Raw genomic sequence first — 18,586 nt, 5'->3', positions numbered from 1 at the left:
AAGCAACACACAACCCACACAGGAAATTGACAGGCAGGAAAATGCAGCGTTATCTCTGTTTTCGTACGCCCCACTTGTTCTATGATTTGGTTTTCGATGAAAAATTTGCCCCCGTTTTCATAACAGCAAACATGCGTATAACAAAGCAGTTTGTTTGCCCGTGTACCATTTTGCAGAATGGAGTGCCCGAACAAAGCATCCCACGCTTCGGTGACCCAATCTCTGAGCGGTTGTTTTGAATTTTATTGAATATGACTCCAAAATAACCCGCCATGGAGCTAAAGAAAAGCTGGGAGTACCATCACTTTGATAAGGAAGGTGATAAATACCATTGATTTAAAAAAAACTGGGTGTCTGGAACAGATTTATCGGATTGACGTAGTTTGTTAGAGGAAAAATTGCTGCAGCTTTCACACGGTTCGGTTTACCTTGGACCTTTCGGAACAGATTACTAAACGAAAAGTTACCCCTGTATTTGTAAAAGCCATCGTGACACTGTGTCTTCGGACATGAAGGTGAAAAATCACTATTTGTAAATACATATTGTAATGAAAAGTGTAAGATGGGAACGACTGGCTTGTCACCGAAGGGGCTGTTAAAGCAAGCGAACATCAATTAAATTAAACAATTAAAAAGCTATCCACTACTCCAGTGCATCATTAAAAGGTGTGGGATTGCTGTGCTCCATACTGTGTATCCTGTGCATAGATGAATGTTTCATATCATCCAACATGCAGTTCTGTTTCCAGGCCAAGGAAGTCAGTGTGACAGCAGTGTGACAAAGAGCAGCCGTGCTGCCATTTTAGGAGTTTGTGTTACTCTGTGGTTAAATACGCATTCAACTTTTGTACTACACTCCAGTGACGTGAGAAACTTGTGTGGTATGATGTGAGCAACTTTTCAACAGATGTGTCCTCCCAGCGGTTCTACGAGATGGACCAATGTGCTTCGACTAAAGAGTGAGGTGAAGGGTTATCTTAGTCACAACCAGCCCTCCAGCTCCTCATCATTACTTTTAATTAAGTATTAACATGCTGGCAAGACTTCTTAAAGAGCTCAGGCTGGAAGTTTTTAGGCGAATGTATTCCATGGTGTGATGGTGCCTTGCTCCAATAGCAGGATGTACTTCAGAGCTCCAGAGTGCGACTGTGTTTTTAACGTCTTATTTTAGACTAAAAACATTCAAACTTGTGTTTTAGTCATTTCAAGCTCTTACTGAATCTTGGTGATAAGATGTTAAAAATAACAGAAGTTGGAATGGGACTCCATCAGGGACCGATTCTGTTCATTACTTTTATGGACAGAATTTCCAGGCGCAGCCAGGGCGTTGAGGAGATCCGGTTTGGTGGCTGCAGGATTGGGTCTCTGCTTTTTGCAGATGACGTGGTCCTGCTGGCTTAGGCGAGCTGTGACCTTCAGCTCTTACTGGATCAGTTCGCAGTGTGAAGCGGCCGGGATGAGAATCAGCACCTCCATATCAGAGTCCCTGGTTCTCACCCGGAAAAGGGTTGAGTGCTATCTCCGGGTCGGGAATGAGATCCTTCCCCAAGTCAAGGGGTTTAAGTACCTCGGGGTCTTGTTCACGAGTGAGGGAAGGATGGAACGCAAGACCAACAGGTGAATTGGTGCGACGTCTGCAGTGATGCGGACTATGTGTCAGTTATGGTGAAGAGAGAGCTGAGCCGAAAGGCAAAGCTCTCAAGTTGCTGGTACAAGCGATGAGTTTCCTCCGTAGGGTGGCTAGGCCCTCCCATAGAGATAAGGTGAAAAGCACTGCCATCCAGGAGAAACTCTGAGGAAAACCGCTGCTCCTCCGCATTGATAGGAGCCAGATGAGGTGGTTTGGGCATCTTGTCATGAACGTCTGGCCGGTAGGAGGCCTCGGTGAAGACCCAGGACACGTTGGAAAGACTTTGTCTCTCAACTGGCCTGGGAACACCTTGGGATCTGCCGGGAGGAGCTGGATGAAGTGGCCGGGGAGAGGGAAGTCTGGGCTTCTCTGCTTAGGCTGCTGCCTGACCCAACCCGACCTCTGATAAGCAGCAAAAGATGCATGGATGGATTTGGCTTGAAAGTACGGTATAAACACATTTTGAAAAAGGATGCTTTTCCACTGGAATGACATCGAACTTGCCACAGAACAGAGTAAGTCATGTCATCCTTACATCATGTCTTCTAAACACTATTGGTAATACTACAGTAAAAATGGGCATATTTCACACATAGTTGCACATGGTGATTAATCATGATTAAAGTGAGTGTGTGCGTGTGTTGCGTGCGGCGTGTGTGAGTGCTTCGTTGAGAAGCCTGATGGCCTGTGGGTAAAAGCTGTTTGCCAGCCTTGTGGTCCTGGACTTCAAACTCCTGTAGCGTCTGCCTGACGGTAGGAGTGTGAATAATGAGTGTTGTGGATGTGTGCTGTCCTTGATGAGGTTGTGTGTTCTTCGTAGGACTCTAGTTTTATAAATGTCTTGCAGTGAGGGGAGGGCTGCCCCAACAATGTTCTGTGAGGTCTATATCACCCGCTGGAGTGCCTTCCTATCACGTGTTGTACAGTTACCATACCAAACAGTGATGGAGGCGGTAAGGACACTTTCGATAGTGCATCTGTAGAAGCAACTCAGGATTGTGGTAGACATGCCAAATTTCCTCAGTCTTTTCACAAAGAGGCCTTTATGAGGGTACATCCACTGGAATGGGTTTCCCTGACACAGCTTGATTCCTAGACCAGAACAATTTTTCTTCGTGGATTTTATCTGAACAGATCAAAAGTTTGAACATCCTCCTGGAATGGACTGTGTTCTTGTTCTGAGGGTCAGCTGTTTTTCATGCACAGTGTAATGTTTAATGCATCTAAGGTCGGCCTGTCACGATGACAAATTTTGCTGGTCGATAATTGTGCTACCAATTATCGTCGACAATCGATTTTAATAGACAATTGACATTTTTTTAGACCATTTTTTCATTATTTGTCATGACAGGAGTAATTCACATGTGAGCCACTAAATGGTACTCAAGTATACCTGTGTATACGCTGTACCTTTGTGAGACAAACCAAATGCCTCTGTCGGGACGAAGGCTCCGCTGCCCGAGGCACCTACATTATTAGTTTTTTTACCCAGTTGAGAAAACTGTCCATGTCAGTCGTGGGTGTTTATGCGCTCACCGGGTTAATTCTGTTTAAAACCGAAATGTTCCCACGCTGTGGCATTTGCCTCAGACACCACCGCTTCTGTGCCTTCTTCATGTTGGTGTATGCTGCTCGACGAAGCTAACGGCTAAACCCTCTGTACTCCACTCACAAGTAGCCCTGCCTCCACAAAGAGGCTGAATGACACGAGGGCCAACTTTCTTCGTTAGGCCTGTCCTGATAATGAATAAATTGATTTAACGAACGATGAAAAAATAAATAAAAAACAGGTAGATAATTATCCTCCACCTGTTAGTCTCTCTGTGATACACAGGCTGGATGACAAGAGGGTTGGCTCTGCATGTGTCTGTGCGCATTGACTCTATATGAAATGAACACAGAAGAGAGCGAGCATCTTCTCAGCTATTGAGCCTCTTTGTCCCAGTAGTGGAGGCGAGGGCTACGTGCACAGAGTGCGAGCATTTAGCAAGCAGACACGAATGTGAATCAATGCTCAAAAGCGAGAGTTTCTCAGCCGAATGCCACAGTTCCAGTGTGGATGTGTATCAGAGCCTCCCTCCCGACAGTCAACGCTTACTGAAGCGTTTGATCGGCGGAGTAAATATTAAACCAAACAGCGCAAAATGGTGCGCGTTCACAGTGTCGCTAGCTGCACTGAAAAATAAATGTAACCCTTCAATACGGTTGTCAACTAATACGTGTTGAAGAACATATCAGCAACATTGCATTTTAGCCCACTCAGCTGTGGGCCAGCTTGTGACGTATTGTGTGTGTGTAAGAAGCGCTGATGTCTTTAAAGTGTCCCTCCTGAGCTGCCATAGCTTGGGCAGTGTAGTGTTGTGTTCAAGCACATTATGACGTAAAAAGATGGCTATCATCTAAACTCACGCAAGTCGTGCAGTCTGTCATGTCCATTATTTTACACAGCTCAAATATGACCCCCACAATAGTTTAACAGGACACTGCATAACTGCGTGCGTGTAGGTTCTATTGATGTGTTTTTTTTCTAAACAGAGACAGTCTACATAGTGTAGTGTCGCTGGGAGCACTTCCTGTTTCCCAGCGTGCTTTGCTGTATAGTTTTTGTAAACTACTGGAAAGTGCATGCTTAGAGCTCACATAGTAGTTTGTTAACAGCTTGCATTATACGTTGGTAGTGTCTTGTCTGTTTTTATCCACCTATTGCGCTGCTGTGTGTAGTTCTGACACCATGAGTAGGACATGAGTAGGAGTATGTGAATTGGTGACCTCCCAAAGGTACGCTATGCTTGAGTTCCATCTCGTGGCTCAAATGTGACATGACATAATGATCTCTGAATGATAAACTTTATGTTCATATGGCTTACGAAAAGAGTCAAAATTATCGATTATCGTCAATAATTTATCGCACAATTAGTGAATAGCTAATGTTATCGTGACAGGCCGACTCTCCGCTCATTCCACTATAGAACAAATGCGCACAGACAGATGCAGAGTGAACCCTCTAGTCAACCAGCCTGTGTGGCACAGAGAGACCAGCAGATGACACACGCATGCGTGCACATGTCAATTTATCAAGGACGTTTTTTTATCGTTCGATGAATCGATTATCGTGCCAGGCCTAATCTATGCTCGGCTGCTGCTACTCTGAGGCCTCCAATCTCGTCTTGGCTAAACATGAACATAATGTTGCTCAATACAGGATCAATCAATGTGGGAGGAGTGAGAGGCCATTTTCTGTAGGCTAGGGGTGATGGGAATACAAAAGAACATTTCTGATAAAACAATGCCAGGTAATAGTTGGAAACCTTTTTTCTTCATTTAGGTCCTGTCCTGTCCATTCCCACTACAATATGGCCATTATGGTGGCCATGTGTACACATACATACAGACACACTATCGCTTTAAACGCACATACATTGTGTGCAACTGGGGGCGATCGTTTCCCATTATGAAAACTAGGTCAGGGAGGAATGGGGCAGTAATTACTTTTATCATTATTAATTTCCACCTCCAGGTTGCGCCAGGGCTTTTTTTGTCCGCTTCAATCTTCATTTGAGACCCCCTGCCTGCACCCATACACACAAGCACCACCATCACCACCACCACCACCACTGTCTTTATACAGGCTGTGTGCCAAACAAGGCAGGACAGAGGTTGGGGGCACCAAAGTGGAAGGAGCTGAAAGGGACGCAAAGAGTGTGACAATGAGAGAGGGAGAGGAGGAGATGTGCAGAGGAAGCAGGAGGGGCTGGATGTGTCGCTTCATCACTCGCTGGACCCTAATTTCCACTAACAGGTTGTTTACTCGATATGGCAAATCATAATAAAAGCTGGTGTTGGAGGAGGGGAGGGGGCATGGAGAAAGAGAGGCCCTGAGGGAGCACTTCAGCTGTAATGGCTCGCACACTCCAATTAGTCCCAAGAAAAGCTACTTGACCACCCCTGCCAAAAAAGGGTCCTACTTGTATGTGAATAAAATCAGGTAGGAATCACTCCAAAGAAAGGACTGGGGGGCACACAGGCGGGTTGTCAGAGCAGCAGTCAGCACACGCAATAAAAATGCACACTTGACTTTCTATGTAGACACACTGCTTATAGTTTCGGAAGTATATTATTTGAAGGCGACAATGGGCAGATTATCAACACACGCTATACAGACTAGGGATGGAACACTTGATTCCTGCTACTGACTCGAGTTCTCACTGAAGTGAATCGTCTATTTGAGTCACTCACCACAAAGCGCATGCATAGAAAGCTCATAAGTCTTAGGAGTCGCCCAGCCTTCCGGGTACTTGATTCACTTAAATTACCCATCACAGACCGCGTGCTCAGAAACTCGCTCATGTCCATGCGAGTGTTTTCGGCGAGGACCCATGAGTCAGTGAAACTTGAGTGTTGCCTGGTTTCATCTTTTCATTTAACTAGCCGTAGCGGGTGTGAGTAAGTAAACGAGTTACGAGTGCAAGTACCTGTGAGTCCCGATTTAGTCAAATAAAGATAAAAATTGAACAATCGTTCATGGTTCGCACATCTAATATGGACAAAGAGTCTCGAGGCCCCTTGCTTTTCCCTTTCCCTTAATTTCTTACCAAGAGACATTTCTGTGCTCCCGAATGTGTAAGAACAGTTTGGGGAAGGCACTTGGTCAGTGTGGCGTGACTGAGCCGCAGTGCGTGCTGTCAGGAATTCTGGGTCCCAAGGAGAAAAATTACATTGGGCCCCCTTCCCCGCTCTTGTCACCACATCTGTTTTTGAGGCCCCTGTCAGTCAGGGGCCATTGGAATTGCCATACCTTTTCCCCCCTTTGCACCACTCTGCCAGGAGATGGGGGAAACCTCCCACACCTTAATCGGGGGGTTCAGGTTCCGGCAGAAAATGCCACTTTTCCGTGTGGTTGAGTTTCAGAAATGTTTTTCAGGCTTGTCACAAAACTTCAATGGACCCCTATTAAGTTTGTGCCCCTGCGAGTTCCAGTCCAGATGATGCTGGGACACCTCACCTTTATGTGAACTCCAGTGAGAAGTTACTGCAACAAGTAGGACTTTCTTTCTTTGACATTTATGCAATGAAAAACATGGACAACAATATGAATGGACTAAAACAAGATAATGAGCTGCCACATCATGCCATGCCATCCGTTGTGATGATGTCCGGGTTGTTTTTGTTCAAAAATAAATATCTGTCATTCCACAAACACAATATCACCATTTCTGTCAAATATTGTTGACAAATCTGTCTAAATCTGTGACAGTGAGCACTTCTTTGTTAAAATAATCCATCCCACCTCACAGGTGTGCCATATCAAGATGTTGATTAGACACCATGATTAGTGCACAGGCGTGCCCACAATAAAAGGCCACTCTGAAATGTGCAGTTTTGTTTTATGAAGGGGTCTGGGGACTCAGAATGTGTATGCTGGCCATAAAAGAACTGGGTCGTTTTCAGCTTCCAAGAATTGTGTACAGATCCTTGCAACATGGGGCCGTGCATTATCCTGCTGCAACATGAGGTGATGGATGTACTGCCAAATTCTCCGAAACGCTTTTGGAGACGGCTTATGGTAGAGAAATGAACATTCAATACACGAGCAACAGCTCTGGTTGACATTCCTGCTGTCAGCATGCCAATTGCATGCTCCCTCAAATCCTGCGACATCTGTGGCATTGTGTTGTGTGATAAAAGTGCACATTTCAGAGTGGCTTTTTGTTGTGGGCAGTCTAAGGCACACCTGTGCACTAATCATGGTGTCTGATCAGCATCTTGATCCATCCCACCTGTGAGGTGGGTTTAGACAGATTTGTCAACTATACTTGAGAGAAATGGTGATATAGTGTATGTGGAAAAAGTTTTAGATCTTTGAGTTCATCTCATAAAAAATGGGAGCAAAAACAAAAGTGTTGTGTTTATATTTTTGTTGTAATGTAATCAAAATCCGCTGTACTTTCAGAGAATATAAGCGTTAAAATCAAACACATAATTGTACAGCAGGTGGCAGTATGACGTTAAAGTGAGAGGGAACAGTGAAAAGAAGAAGCAGCTCTTCCGGAGTGCCACACCATGGAGCCTGCTTTTTTTCCTGAGCCCTTCCAAAACGGGTCACATGTGGGGGCTCACCATAGACAAATGGGTGCTCATGAGCTCCCGGGGAGTTCATCGACTCATGGGAGCTGATGAGCTCCCCCTGGTGGCCCGGCGCCCGGCAGTGGGCAGCCATTGGCCGATGAACAATGAGCTTTTTAATAGCTTACGATTGGCTGCTGCCACAGAAAGGACTACCGTTTTCTCACTGACTTGTAAGCAGTACAGTTTCTTTTTTTTTTTTTTTTGCATTCGTGGTGAACTTCTTTTATTAATTCAGATTGGACACAAATTTCGACTTAAGATGCCTGCATGTCCAGCTATTTTAAAAAAAAATTTTTTATTTTTTTAAATTTTTTTTTTTACTTTTTTTTATTTATACAGTACAGTACAGTACAGTACAGTACAGTTCCTAAAGGACTAGTAGTAGTTCTTAAGTGTAAGAGATGTCACATCATTGGAAAAATGTCATAAATTAGTAGCTCAACTATATAAGCTGTAGGTTTGGGTTATATAGTGGAATTGATTGTAACTGTACCAGTTTGCTGTGAAATTACAGCAAATTACTGTAGAGATATTTCACAGCAAATTACTGTAATGTTACTGTAAAAGTCATGCAATTCTTAGGCAGTAATTTACTGTGAATTTACATTAAAACATTTTACATATACACCAGGGGTCACCAACGTGGTGCCCGTGGGCACCAGGTAGCCCCCCACGACCACATGAGGTGCCCGCAAGCCTGCTTTTCATTCAGGTTTTCAGTTAATAATGAAAGAACAGTAGAAAGAAATGCATTGTGAAATACAACATGTGAGTTGTGGACACCAGCATTTTGTTCATGTTCTGGTAAAACAAGCATATTCGCTTTGTTTGGGTTTAAAATAAGCTCTGAAAATAAATGTTACAAAAATGAGTAGCTCTTGGCCATTTTCATTTTGTAAAAGTGGCTCTCACAAGGAAAAACGTTGGTGACCCCTGTGATACGCTAACAACAAGCCTATGTCATCTTGGTAGTCACCATTTACTACAGGGCATGAACACACACACACACACACACACACACACACAAGATATGATGATATCCTTATCTTCCCTATGTATTGGCAAAACTAAAAAAACATGCTTTCTGATGGGCTGACTGGGCTGTTCGGGTCTGCAGGCCTGACAGCAGATGCGTTTAAATGGTGACGACACATGGCCTGGCACCGTTTAAGTGTGATACATTTTTCAACAGCCGTGAGTCACCGTTGTGAGCTCTGAGCATGGCAAAGTGCGGCGCTCAGGGCTGCTAGCGTGCACAGACGGCTGGCCTCGTACTTCTTTTGCATTTGTTAGACACCGAATCTGCTTGCCAAACTCCACGCTTTGAGTTCACTGTATCACTAAAGCGCCCCCTCTCATGTTGCAGTCATGGTAACAAGAGCTGTGAAAGAACAAGCTGAGAAATATGAGAGGGGGAAATGACAGACACAAGGCCACATTGTCACACAGACGAGCGAGTGCTCAGTGGCTTTATAGCACGGCCAACTTTCATGCCAAACCGATCACAAAGCACCGATCACATTTGTTACGCAAATTTGCACATTTTATAACCAAACATTTTTTTATATGTGGCAACTCCCACTGTTTTGTGCTTATAAGTTCCAAAATTAGGCCGTTTATTGGTTAAAAAAAAAGACATCTCAATAGCCCTACACCAGGGGTCTCAAACTTGCGGCCCGCGGGCCATTTGAGGCCCACCAAATCGTATCTTGCGGCCCGCGCCTGGACATCAAAGAGTAGTGTAACTGCAGCCCGCAACATCCGGGCAAGCTCAGTGTTACTTCCATACTTCCAGGGGCAAGTAAACTCCAACACTGAACTAACAGTGGTGTTATCACATGGACCGGGGAAGGGGTGGCCCTTTAGCGTTATTGTGAGCCATGTATTGTGAATTGTACCGTATCGTGATGCGGCCCAGCCTCACCCAGACTCTACCTCCAGTGGCCCCCAGTGAAATTGAGTTTGAGACCCCTGTCCGACACTGTTAAAGCTTGAGCTGTACAAAAGTAGTCAAAAGCAAACATCAAATTGCTTGAGGTGTTCTTTATATGATATTTACACCCTACACATCCCAAACCAACAGGAGCTTATCAATGCTTATACCTCAACTCACGGTGCAACCAAAAATAACACAAGTAACTAAGCCTGTCACAATAAATTGCATGACGAATAAAAACGAACTGGATCATTTTGCCGGCCTCGATAAATTGTCATGTGCAAGCATGTTTGTTTTCTTCCTCTCTCTCTACCAAACAGGCTGGATGACATGAGGATTCACTCTGTGCACCTGGGTGTGTTGGTTCTATAGCGGAATGAACAGAGTGAGTGAACCCTCCTGTCAGTCATTCAGTCTTTATGTGCCAGAGGATGGAGTCGGGGCTGCTAGCGAGTGCAGCCTGCAAGTGAGCAAACGCAAATAGGAACGAAGGCACAAAAGCGATGGTTCCTAAGGCGGGTGCCACGGCGGCAGCGTGGGAATATTTTGGTTTTAAACAGAATTAACAGGGTGAGCCCATGAACACAGACAGATGACGCATTTGTTGGAAAGTAGTGGCAGTGAAGAAGGGGAATACGACCAACTTACATGCCCACCTAAAACACAACCATTCTGTCCAGTTTTCCCAAATGGGAAAGAAAACTGCCACTCGAGGTGCAGCGGAGCCTTCGTTACGCAGGTCAACGCTCACTGGGGCAAAGTAAATATAAACTAAACAGTGCACGCTCACAGACAGTGCCGTTCTCTATATGTTATGCCTTCCTGTTCAGGAAGAACACCCAATGTTCGTTATTTATTCAAGTGCAATTTTGCTTCCGGGGACTTGATACTCCGTTTTAGTTATTGTTTTTATTGTTGTGTGTGCTTTTCTTTAGGGTGTTTTTTTCTTAACAGACAGCGTCTATTTTTGATTGTTTTCGGTTGATTTTTATTCAAGTGCAATTATTGCGAAAAGAGACAGAGTCCTTTTTTTTCTTCATTGTTGTTTTTTGTCTTTTGTGTGACTGTATTGTTGTTATTTTATATAAAATCTCGACATTCCAATTGCACTGATGTGAGAAATTAAAGTTTATTGCTTTTGATAAGACGTACTTGCATTATCCATCCAACCATTTTCTATGCTGCTTCTCATTAGGGTCGTGGGGGTATGCTGGAGCCTATCCCAGCTGACTTTGGGCAAGAGGCGGGGTTACACTCTGAACTGGTCGCCAGCCAATGGCGGGGCACATATAGACAAATCAGCCATTCACACTCACATTCATACCTATGGACAATTTAGAGTCGCCAATTAACCTAAAATGCATATTTTTGTAAAGTGGGAGAAAACCGGAGTACCAGTAAAAACCCAATGCACGCATTGGGAAAACATGCAAACTCCACACAGAGACGCTCAAACAGAGATCCGAACCTGACTGTATGGCCAACATGCTAACCACTGGCCACCGTGCGGAAATCTCATTATTATGCCATATAATATTTTTGCAGTAATGGAAATAAAATGTCTCAAAACAATGGTGACAATAATATCCTTTATCGGCAATAATTTGTAGGATAATTATCGGTCAGCAAAATTTGTTATCGTGACAGGCCTACAAGTAACACAAGTGGAACTGGACCACATGGACTTTGTAGGTTATACACTAATATACAAGCAAAACAATACTAAATGTATTCGTTTACCATCTGTTCAGCACACATATGATTTAAACGCAACACAAAGATTCGTTCATCTCCGTTGGAGGACACATGCAGAGTTGAAATGCGTAGAAACTAACAGTGTACCTGCAGACACTGAGATGGGGGTGGAAATAAGGGGTTCACTGATGCCAGAGAACATACAAAACAAAAAAGCAAGCAGACAGCCTCGAGCTGTAAGCCCAACTAAATATATACTGTAAATAAGTGAAAATCTTGTTTTGAACCCGGGGCTCCACACAGAGCCTCTCCTCCCCCCCTGCATCCATGTTTGATTCTAGAGAAGCACAAAGACACGCTTGCCCAGCATCCATCTCTTCATCTCCTTCCATCCCACCGATTGTGGGCCTCCGGGGACGTGAACCTGGAGCAGCATTATTGCTGAGATGAATTCTGGCAGTACCAATCTGACACATGACAGTCAACTTTGAAAGGGGCCTGGGATTCACAGGTTCAGTGCAGTCGTTGCATATGTGCTGGAGTTCAAGAAAATAATTCCAGACTGAAGACCACAGTGTGGCTGAAAGCACACTCACTTTTTCATTACTACGTTTTAGCTTCCATGGGCCAAAACCTCTAACTGCTGGATCTTTATTGTACTGCAGCATTGAAACTGACATCAACGAGTGGTATGTGGCTTGTGTACTTTGTATAAGCCAGAGTCGTACACGGGATCATGGATGCTGTGGCATGAAAAGAGACATAAAGATCATGACTTGGCTCAGATGTGACATAAGATCTTTTAAACGGGGGGCACTCTTGAAATGGCAGCACACACGTGGCGGGGCCTTCGTGACAGCTAACAGACATGTGATACAGATGTTAATGTGCCCTTCATCTTTGTGTCAACACATGAGGTGGAGGGTGGACTTTGGCCTTAATTATATGGGTCAGCACACAAGGTTCTGCTGGTCCTCTGACCTGGAGGGGCCAACAAGTCATACAAATGCGCAGACACACAGACATCTCTTTAATTTTAATAGTGGATCAATAAGGACGCCCCTCCCCCATGCTGTACAATTCTAGGTTCCCAAAGTGGGGTATGCGTACACTTAGGGGTATGCAGATTGCCGCAGGAGGTACGTGAATAAAATTGTAAAACAGCTCGAGTTCATTAGCGTCGAGCGCTGACGATTTACATCTCCAGCCGGTGGCAGAATGCAGAAGAAAGGTGACAGCATTGTTCTGTGTGCGTGAGATGAACAAATAAGTAAGTTTGATGATGATGTTGTGTATTAAAAGTGAAGATTTTTTCAAGATCATTTATTTTGTGTTTCGATTTATGAACACTCCTCAGTGGCAAATCTCCCGGGGTGGATGAGTTTCGCCCCGAGTTCCTCAAGGCTCTGAATATTGAGGGACTATCATAATAATGGCTGACACGTCTCTTCAACATTGCATGGAATTCGGGAACATTAACTTTGGATTGGCAAACCAGGGTTGTGGTCAAGAAGGGTGGCCGGAGGGTGTGTTCCAACTATGGAGGATCACACTGCTCAGCCTCGCTGGGAATGTCTATCCCTGGGTGCTGGAGAGAAGGGTACGGCCGTTAGTCAAACCTTGCCTACAGGAGGTGAAATGTGGTTTTCGTTTTTTGTGGACTTGGAAAAGGTATTAACCGTGTCCCTTGCGGTGTCATGTGACGGGTGCTCCAGGAGTATGGGATTGGTGGCATGCTACTATGTGCCACTCGGTCCTTGTTCAACTGGAGCAGGAGCCTGGTTGGCATTGCCAGCAGTAAGTCGAGCCTGTTTCCAGTGAACACCTTTGTCACCAATTCTGTTCATAATTTTCATGGACAGAATTTCTAGGTGCAGCCAAAGCGTCCAGTTTGGGGGCCTTAGGATCTTGTCTCTGCTATTCGCAGGCCTCATCGGGCTGTGACCTTCAGCGTTTAGTGGGGCGGTTTGCATCTGAGTGTGAAAGGCTTCTGGGATGAGACTCAGCCCCTCCAAATCCCAGGCCATAGCTCTCATTCGTAAAAAGGGTGTATTGCACCCTCCGAGTTGGGAGTGAGGCCTTGTGTCAGGGGGAGGAGTTCAAGTATATCGTGGTCTTGTTCACGTGTAAAGGAAGGTTGGAGCGTGAGGTCGACCGGTGGATCGGTGCCCTAAGAGATAGAGTGAGGAGCTCTGTCATCTGAGAGGGGTTCAGATGATTGCTCCTTCACAATGAGTTGAGGTGGCTCGGGCAACTAGTCTGGATGCCTCCCTGTTGAGGTTTTCCAAGCATGCCCAGCTAGTAGAAGGTCCCAGGGCAGTCCAAGGACACGCTGGAGGGATTATGCCTCACAACTGGCCTGGGAATGCCTTGGTGTCCTCCTAGTGGAACTGGAAGAGGTGGCCAGAGACCAGGAAGTCTGGACATCCCTACTGAGACTGCTGCCCCCCTGACGCGGATAAGCGGAAGAAAATGGAATGGTGACGATGTATTGGAAGAAAGTTGACAAATGCATGTAAAACAGTGATTGCAAAACTACAAAAGCATGTTCGCTGTTAACTTTTTTGAGAGTCAACTGCAGATGACAGACGGGAGAAACAGCTGACTTCCGGTTCCAGTTGCCATTTTGTTAGCAAGCTATGTATGCTAACAAGGACATTTTGTGATAAAAATACATGAAGAACACATTTGGACTCATGCAGTGTATCAATAACATGACAAGACAGGCGCCATATTGCATCGACCCGGGAAATGTACGCAAAACGAGGCAAAATTTTCACGTACATTTTTGACGTTAACTGGGGCGTACGCTAACTGATGTTCCACTGTACTTTTGTGGGAAAGTAACTAGTAACTTTTTTTTCGGCCCAACAATGTTTGAGTCACCCGAACTGTGGTTTCAAATGAACTCATTTAAGTAAGCCAATAAGTTGAAAATAACCATTACCATGAACGAGCGCATGCGTTTTCACTGTCAGCTCTTCACACATACGTAAACTCAACAGGTTCAAAGGTCCGACCAGTTGACAATAAGTCCTCCCCCACTCGCTTCTCCCAAACTTCCCAGCATTTTGCTCATTCATTCAGCGCCTTCCCTTCACAGCCTTCTGCTCAGCTGTCATCTCTTACTTCATCTTCTCTAAATGGCCATTGACTGTGCTCACAGAGTTAACGCCCTTTGTCCATCTCCGTCACACATGCGTCTGCCAGTCACAAGCCTTCATGTGTGCTTTCCTTCTCTCACGTTGCTGATTTTTTGTTTTTAGAAATGATGTGAAATATCTCTCCTCTTGTTCAAGTGTTACTGCAGAGGTTCCGCTGGCGACCTCTCCTCTCAATCGCTGCCTGCCTCTCCAGGCGTTCTCCTACGCTCATCCATGTTGTTCAATCACCTTTATTCCTCTTACTCGCCGTGACATGGTTAGAATCAAGGCGAAGGAAGATTTCAGAACATATTTCTGCATCTTGCATCTTGCACTGTCCTCTGTATGTTGTCTGTACTCGCAGAACATCCGCTCTAATGTATGCAATTTCATGAATGAAAGCAACCAAATATCTGGGATGAGTCACAGGCACATATCCTGTATGCCAGGGGTGTCCAAAGTGCAACCCGGGGGCCATAAATTGTGGCCATGCACACTCTAAAAATATAATTTAAGAAAACTAAAAAAAAAATTTTAAAAACATCAAAAATGTGAAAAATCTTACTTTACAAGAATAAAGACACAATATTAAGAGATAACAGTTGTAATCTAACAAGAAAATGTTGTAATTTTACAAGAATTGTATCATATTATGAGGAAAAATAGGGTCAGTTTAGGATGATAAAGTTGAAATAATGAAAAAAAGACGTAATTTTTTTTAAAGTCGTAATATGAGAAACAAACAAATAGTTTATTCCAAATATTCCAAATAATAGGTTGTGCAAAAAGTTATGCTCCAAAACTAAAGTCAAAATATTAAGGCAATAAAGTCAGAATTACAAAAACAACAATTACAAGAAGAAAGTTGAAATAGAAAAGAATGAAATGGAAAAAACAGCAGAAATGGGAAAAAAACGCTGTAATCTTATGAGAATAAAGTCAAAATATTAACAGTAATAGGTCAAGTTGTAATGAGAAAAAGAGTCACAACTTGTAATACTATGAGGAAAAATAATGGCATTTTAGCATATCAGCAAAGATTTTTTTTTTAAGTCGTAATATTATGAGAAAAAACATAACAAAATGAAGTTGCAATTTTTGGAAAATTAGGTTGGGGAAAAGCAACCAAAAAAAACAGATGTCAAATACAAAGCTTATTTAAGAAGAAAGTTGACATATTCAGAAAATCTTAATAAATAAATAAATACAAATGGGGGGGCAAAGCCCGCAGTTCATACTGATATGCTTTTTCACCTTTTTCATAAAGCTGAGATGCAGTTCTTTATTGAAATATATAAAACTTCCAAGCATATCTAAAGTATGTGTGTTGGTTTTACAAAATATTAAAGAGGCCACTTTCATTTTTCAGTATGTGGCCACTGGCGGTAAAAGTTTGGACAGCCCTGCTGTACGCTAACAACCACAAAGCCCACACATTCAAGCCATACCTCAATCTATCATGACAACAAGCACCCTGAACGCCTCGGATTTACAGTTGCCCTCTTCACCATCAGATGTGAGGAGATATACAGTGAGCAATTATAAGAGATGAATGAAAAATGATGAGAACTTGGATTTTAGCTCCCCTGGAACCTTTCCTGATGAGTTGTGCTGCTCTGGCATCATTCTACAAAGTGTAGGGAAACTCATCAACTCTCTGGGCAAAAGCGGTGTAATTATGACGAACGAAACGCAGACTTTTATGGCCAAACATGGGCCTAACTGCAATTTGTGCTCATCATGTCATAAAAGGGAGCGGCGCACTCTGTTGCACTGGCATGAGCATTATACAGATGCAGAATCAAGGTCACCTCGGCAGATTATCACAGCCTGTAAATGACTTCAATTAAACAAGATGCTAATGACTGTCAGCTAATGACCAAGTCCCACAATTTGCAGCTCAGTGATGGTGTATGGAGAACAAAACCTCGCTTGCAACATTTAATCTTGGGTGTAGCCCTGGTTTGTCAATTTGTCTATTTCACAGGTCTCAAACTCACGGCCCGTGGGCCATTTGTGGCCCGTCAAGTCACATTTTGTGGCCCGCGACTTGACAGGAAAGACTACTGTGAATGCGGCCCGCAAGCTCTAAGGTAAGCCAATGATGCTCACAGGGTGAAAGCACAACCTACCACGGAACTAAGAGTGTATCACATGGAGAAATGGGGGTCACTAAACAGAACACTGCCTACAATCACAGTGCTAACACACACACACACACACACAAATGGCAGCAACATGTAACAGGTAAGTAAATACGAGGGGTGTAACGGTACACTAAAATGTAATTTCGGTTCGGTTCAGTTTCTTGAAGTGCTTGGTTTGGTTCATGACTTGAAATGCTTTTATTTAAAAAAAATTCACATTTTTTTTTAAATAAATAAAAGCGACCCATGAGACCCCGGTCAGAGTTGTTTGCTAGAGGTTGTTTATATGCTGACGTTATCGGTGTTTGCACTAAGCTGGTTTTCTTTCTTGAAGATGTAACCTCACCCAGACTCCACCTCCAGTGAGTTTGAGACCCCTGGTCTATTTAGACGATATTTAGATTTTTCCGATGCACTTGAAGAGCACGTCTAGCACGCCTGCACGTCTAGCAGGTGTGGTTCGTCCTTGTCATGGCAGTGAAGTGCGCTTTTCACACATCCTGTGTGTCTTTTCTGGGGTTCACTGTGGAAAGGGGTCCATTTAGTCCAGATCCAGGCTGTGGTCCGTGCAACTCCGTGTGGCTCATCATTTGCACCCACGCGCCCTCCAGCGGCCCTTTTCATGCGGAAAATTCAAAGTGTGAAGTGACGAGGGACTACTGTACATGGGTGCTGTTGTCAAATAACTATCGACAATCGTGGAAATTCATAGGTATTGACGACTGAAATTCTAGTATCATGACAAGCCAAGAATGAATGATCTGTAATAGACATACAGGGGTAGGAATAAATAGGCTCCGCTTCTTCCTACTGCTTTTCGGACATGTTGACTGGTGTAAATGTAATCATGTGATGTCCCGTAATGTACAGCAACTTGTTAAGCATGTCCAGACAAATAAACCATAGGCGCTAATTAACATGGCTAATGAGCTCTATAATGACACTGCTTTGCTACATTCAAGACAAAATTGAGGGACCACCACAAATCAACACTATGGTGATATAAAATGCTCAGTAAGAGATCAAATCCATTGGTTCGAGGTGGAAACTTTCCATGCAGTTAAGTATCAATTCCAATCATGAATTTCAAGTAGGGATCTCATCATCAGCAGAAGATGACACATTATGGTCATGAGCTTGTGCGTGCATTCCGCAAGCCAGCACGGACCCTTCTGCTCGCCATTATTTCCCGCCAACCTATTCACGAGCCATCGTGCCGTCTCATTACACGTAGAAGATCTGACCTGGGGCAGCACATGGGCAGTAATGTCAGGGAGGTCTCAGCAGCAACTGGTGGTCAAGCGGCCAAGAGGAGACGGCGTGAAGCCAGAACAGAAAGTGAAATTCACAGACGTCTTGCATGAGGCCCAGAAAAATAAATAAGTAAAAGTTACACAAGGCAAAAAACTGTATAAATACAAAGTCAATGGTTAGTCCGGAAAAATAAAACAAGGGCTGGCAATTCAACGCCTACAAATCACATCCCCAATCAGGATTATTATTATTATTATTATTATTATTATTATATTGGGTAATACGAATGTAAAAGTGACTATAGGGGTGTTCTTTCATGTCCTCAGGGCTCTAACAATGTTAAAAACCTTATTTAGAAGATTGTAAACAGGTTTTCTATGCCATACATATTTTGCATTTATTAATATTGAATCCTACTTTGCGAAAATTCACATACTGTGGTGGGGTGTGGAACCAATTAACCGCAATGTGTAGATTTGATTTGATTTTTTAATCACCCATGCGTGTTATAAAGGCGCCCACGTGCTATTAATGCTGTGTGGAGTTTAACCAACACGTGTAAGTCAATAACTTGATGCTTATGAATATTCTCATTTACTTAACGGAACTTCATGTCATGATAATATGATAAAAAATGAGATAATGTTGCATGTTT

The sequence above is a fragment of the Dunckerocampus dactyliophorus genome, chromosome 5, assembly GCF_027744805.1.
Source record: "Dunckerocampus dactyliophorus isolate RoL2022-P2 chromosome 5, RoL_Ddac_1.1, whole genome shotgun sequence".
Lineage (NCBI taxonomy): Eukaryota > Metazoa > Chordata > Actinopteri > Syngnathiformes > Syngnathidae > Dunckerocampus > Dunckerocampus dactyliophorus.
The sequence above is the reverse complement of the archived record's forward strand: the minus strand, read 5'-3'. Positions refer to the sequence as shown.